Raw genomic sequence first — 5,943 nt, forward strand, 5'->3', positions numbered from 1 at the left:
ATTTATTTTCTAATTGTCCATTTCTTTTTTTTTTTTTCTTTTCTTCTTTTTGTACTGGGGATTGAACCTAGAGGTGCGTTACCACTGAATCACATCCCCAGCCCCCACTCTCTTTAATTTTTTTGAGGGGAGTAGTACCAGGGATTGAACTCAGGGGCACTTGACCCCAGCCCTATTTTGTATTTTATTTAGAGACAGGTTCTCACTGAGTTGCTTAAGGCCTCACTTAGTTGCTGAGGCTGACTTTGAACTTGAGATCCTCCTGCCTCAGCCTCCTGAGCCACTGGGATTACAGGTGTGTGCCACAACACCCTGCATTTTATGATACATTCATTATTTAATTTATGTATTTCTGAATATCCAGACAAGGGAAAGTATTCTGCTTATGTTTTTAATCATTAGTCCAATGATTATCATTAATTCCACTGTGTCAGAAAAATACATCTTATTTTTTCAGCCTCTTGAAAGTTTTTCATATTGTTTTATGGACAAACTTCATTTTCATGTAAATGTTCCATGTTTACTTGAAGAGAATGTACATTTTTCTATTGCTAAAAAGTTGAATTCTAAATATATAATTAGGTCATTTTTATTTATTATGTAGTTCATACCTTATGCCTATTCAGTGATTTGCTTTCTGTATTATTCAGCAGATATGTTTAAAAAATTCACCAAAGTTGTACATTCTTAATGTCTCTTTTTTACCATCTTTTTCTTTGTAATCTAGAAAACGCTCCTATTACATGCAGACCTGTTATATCTACATGTCCTTTCTTCCTTGTTTTGATCCTCCCTTATCTGAATAATGATTCCTTATCAACAGGATGACTGTCACAAGTCAGTGGGCCATATCAGGTTCCTTGGGGTTCATGTTTTCACATTCTATCCTTCTCTCTCTCTCTTTAATTTCTAAACCATGAGTTACACTTGTGATTTCTCTCTCAAGAAAATAATATAGATAAGTTATTTTTTATTCACTTGGAAAATGTCTCTCTTTTAATTATTTAGGCTACTTATTTTAATATAATTTACTGCTAACCTTATGTTTAGGCTATCATCTGCCATCAGACAACGGTTGCCCTTTATTCCTGCCTCTTCTCCCTTCTTGAGTCAAATACTTTGGTTTATACCATTTTTCCATTTATTATCTTTTTTGCTTCATGATCTTTTTCTATTCCTCTGTGGGTCATCCTACAAACTTCCACATGATCATAAACATTAAATTTTAAGAATAATATAATGTTACCACTTTCTGAACTTTCTGCTAGTTGCTGGTTCAATGACCTTAAAACATTTTATGAAAGTTTATCTACTTCCTGACTATGTGCTCTGGTTGTTGGGCATTTTAAAAAATAGCTTACACAAATTTCAAATTCAAAATAGATTTTGAGCATTGTCCACGTGGTATGTATTTACTTCATTTCCCCTTTCAATTGCTCTACTTCACAGTTGGGTTTGGAAACTAGTGAGGCTTCCTGATCCTAATCAGATCAGGAATTGCAAGTATTCAAATCTGGATTTTAATCACTTATAGGACTGCCCTTTTCCCCCCATTTATGTCTCACTTTACTCTTAGGGCATAGGGATTGAGGAGGAAGAGTTTTAGGGTAATATCCAAAAGTGTGTTGTGTTGACCAGAGCTTCTCTTCCTATGTAGGCCTCAAATTCCAGATTTTCCCCCATCCCCCTGATCCTGCAGAATGTTCTGCTCAGTCTCTTGTGTCTTAGCCATAATTTTGGAATTTGTAGATGCTTTTAAGTGAAAGAAATGTGGCTTTGGCCCCTGAGCTCTGACTCTCAGGACTTCACCCCTTTTTCAGCTCATGGGCCTCTAATTCTTCACTGTCTCGATAGCTCTCAGATGTCCTCAGAGCGTGTTTTTCAAAATCTACCTCTAGTTGTACTCATCAAGATAGCTTCCCCTAAATAATATTGCCAGAAAGGAAATTCTAGTATTTTTAATTTTGTATGTTTTTAGTGTGTTATGGTTATACATAATATTGGGGTTCTTTTTGACATAACCATACATTCATGAAATATAACTTACTCCATTTAGTTCCCAGCACTTCCTCTTTGCCTCCCTTTCTCCTTCTCCCCCTTCCCCTTCCTCTACTCTACTAGTCTTCTTTCTATTTATTTATAGATTCTTAAAATTAGTGCTATATACATAAAGGTGAAATCCACTGTGCTATATTCCTACATGTAAATACATGAAAATTTGGTCAGTTTCATTCCACCATTCCTCCCTTTTCCTGTGCCTCCTCCAGTGATATTTTAAAAGCCAATAAAATTGGTTAGGATTCATGTTGTAACAAATGACAGAAGCTTCTTCTTTGTAAAGACTGAGCAGTGTCTTGCTGTGTATATAGACCACATGTTTTCTACCTGTTCTAATTAGTTATACAAGACAGTAGAATGCATTTTGACACATTATACACAAATGGAGCACAACTTCTCATTTCTCTGTACAGGATGCAGAGTCACACCAGTTGTGCAATCATACATATATATAGGGTAATAATGTCCATCTAATTCCACCATCCTTCCCACCCCCAAACCCCTTCCCTTCCTTCACTTGCCTCTGCTCAATCCAAAGTTCCTCCATTCTTCCCTAGCTCACCCCCATTACAGATCAGTATCCACATATCAGAGAAAACATTTGACCTTTGGTTTTTTGGGATTGGCTTATTTCACTTAGCATGATCATCTCTAGCTCCATCCATTTACTTGCAAGTGCCATAATTTCATTCTTCTTTAAAGCTGAATAATATTCCACTATGTGTATATACCGCATTTTCTTTATGCATTCATTTCCTGAAGGGCATCTAGGTTGGTTCCATGGTTAGCTATTGTGAATTGAGCTGCTATAAACATTGATGTGGTTGCATCACTGTAGTATGCTGATTTTAAGTCCTTTGGGTATAAACTGAGGAGTGAGATAGCTGGGTCAAATGGTGGTTTCACTCCAAGTTTTCTGAGGAATCTTCATTCTACTTTCCAGAGTGGTTGCACCAATTTTCAGTCCCAGCAGCAAGTTATGAATGTACCTTTTTTGCCACATCCTTGCCAGCACTTGTTGTTGCTTGTATTCTTGATAATTGCCATTCTGACTGGAGTGAGGTGAAATCTTTGCTGATGACATGATTCTGTATTTACAAGATCCAAAAACGTTCACCAGAAACATCTAGAACTAGTAAATTAATTTAGCAAAATAACAGGATATAAAAACAACACCCATAAATCAAATGCATTTCTATACATTCTATATATATATATATATATTTCAGTGACAAATCCTCTGAAACAGAAATTAGGAAAACTACCTCATTCACAATAGCCTCAAAAAAAAAAAAAAAACTTGGGAATCAATCTAACAAAAAAAGGTGGAAGACCTCTACAATTAAAACTACAGAACAGAAGAGATCGGTTCAAGATGGCGGACTAGAGAGCGGCTGCATTTCATGTAGCTCCAGGACTCAAGATTCAAAAGAGGAGATAGTGACTTGGGACCAACTCAAAGCCGCCGGGGGAGTTTCTCCCATAGGGGAGGCGTCCCGGATGGGGCAGTAGCCCCGGAACGCAGAGAACTTTGTGAAGTAGAGTGACTCGGCGGGTCGCCCCTCCCCCGCCGGAGCGGTAAAAACGGACAGTGAAGCGGAGCGAAAAATGGCGGATTGAAGTTTCCAGGACCGCGGGCAGATTCTCTAACCTAAGGAGACTCGTCTGTGAAGGGTGAGGCTCTCAAGCCCAGGAGGGAGGTCCGGGCCCCTGGGAACGTTGCCTGCGAAGGCTGCCCTGCCCAGGCGGCAAGACACACCTCCCCGCTGGAGCAGTGAGCTCGGAAAGCGGGGAACTTTGCAAGGGAGGTTGTGCGACACACCGCTTGGTTTTGAAGTGATCTGCCAGGGCTCCAGCGGCTGCCAGAGAAAGAGTGGGGCAGCGAGTTGTTTGGATCCAGCAACTGCCTGAGCAACGGGGAGGGGGCTGCCCAGAGGAGGTGGAGGTACGCAGTGAGTGCCTTGGTCTCCAAGCGCCCACACCTGGAGGAAGAGACGAGCGACGGGTCACTGGGGCTTGGAGCATATGTACGAGGCTCCAAGTGACTGCTCAGAGGGCGGGTCGCATAGCCAGGCGATTAGGTGCATAGCAAGGTCCGGTCCAGGGACCTAGGCACCTTTTCTTGAATGAACTACACAGAGACAAGCTGAGGGGCGAAGTGAAGGTTCCAGGACTTCGGGCAGCGTCTCTAAGAAGGGACAACCTAAGGAGACTCGTCTACGAAGGGTGAGGCTCCCAGGCCCAGGAGGTAGGTCTGGGCCCCTGGGAAGGCTGCCCTGCCCAGGCAGCAAGACACATCTACCCTCATTGGAACAGTGAGCTCGGAAAGTGGGGAACCTTGCAGAGGAGGCCGAGCAGCACACCGCTTGGTTTTTTGGTTTTTTGGACCAATCTGCCAGGGCTCCGGGGGCTGCCAGAGAAAGAGTTGGGTGGCGAACTATTTGGATTCAGCAACTGCCTGAACAACGGGGAGGGGGCTGTCCTGAGGAGGTGGAGGTGCACAGTGAGTGGCTTGGTCTCCAAGCGCCCACACAGAACACCGGGTGGCTGCCTGGAGGAAGAGACGAGTGACGGGTCACTGGGGCTTGGAGCATATGTACGAGGCTCCAAGTGACTCTTCAGAGGAGGGGTCGCATAGCTAGGCGATTAGGTGCAAAGCACGGTCCGAGCCGGGGATCTAAGCACCTTTTCTTGAAAGAGCTACACAGAGACCAGCTGAGGGGTGGAGCGAAGGTTCCAGGACTGTGGGCAGCTTCTCTGAGGAGGGGCCACCTAAGGAGACTCGTCTGCGAAGGGCAGGGCTCCCAAGCCCAGGAGGTAGGTCCAGGCCCCTGGAAACGCTGCTTGGGAAGGCTGCCCTGCCCAGGCGGTAGCTGTGGACTGAGGGGAACCTCTAGGAGGGGAACGGACTAGTGAGACCTCCCCACCGGGTGGGTCTTCCCCGCCGATGAGGTTTTCCCACAAAGACAGTAAAGCCAGAGACACAGGCCCAAACAGGCCTTGCCTCAGTCCGCAGCCTAGTTCCCCTTTGGATGACCATTGGTCAACAAGTAGAGGCACCTCTGCCCTCTAGCAGGGAATATACCCCACCTGAAGACCACCACCCCTAGAGAGGCAGCTACCTAGGGGAACACCAAAGTATCAACTTCCTCTAAGACTTCAGGCTACTGAAGGATAAGAGGGGATACACTAGCAATCTTCAGGGACATTATAAGTCAATAGAGGAAATCTGCAACATCTCTGCAGTCCACTGATACCTGAACAATATGAGAAAACAAGGGAAGAAAATGCCTCAAACAAATCTGGATGTTATATCAATAAAATCCAATGACAGCATGGCAGAAGAAATGTCAGAAAGTGAGTTCAGAATGTACATAATCAACATGATAAGGGAAGCAAACGATGAAATGAAAGAGCAAATGCAGGCATTGAATGAACGCACCAATAGACAGTTAAAAGAGCAAATACAGGAAGCAAAAGATCATTTCAATAAAGAGTTAGAGATATTGAAAAAAAACCAAACAGAAATCCTTGAAATGAAGGAAACAATAAACCAAATTAAGAACTCCATAGAAAGCATAACCAATAGGATAGAACACCTGGAAGACAGAACCTCAGATATTGAAGACAAAATATTTAACCTCGAAAACAAAGTCGAACAAACAGAGAAGATGGTAAGAAATCATGAACAGAATCTCCAAGAACTATGGGATATCATGAAAAGGCCAAATTTGAGAATTATTGGGATTGAGGAAGGCTTAGAGAAACAAACCAAAGGAATGAACAACCTATTCAATGAGATAATTTCAGAAAATTTCCCAAATCTGAAGAATGAAATGGAAAACCAAGTTCAAGAGGCTTATAGGACTCCAAATACACAAAATT

This window comes from Sciurus carolinensis, chromosome 1 (genome assembly GCF_902686445.1).
Source record: "Sciurus carolinensis chromosome 1, mSciCar1.2, whole genome shotgun sequence".
Classification (NCBI taxonomy): domain Eukaryota; kingdom Metazoa; phylum Chordata; class Mammalia; order Rodentia; family Sciuridae; genus Sciurus; species Sciurus carolinensis.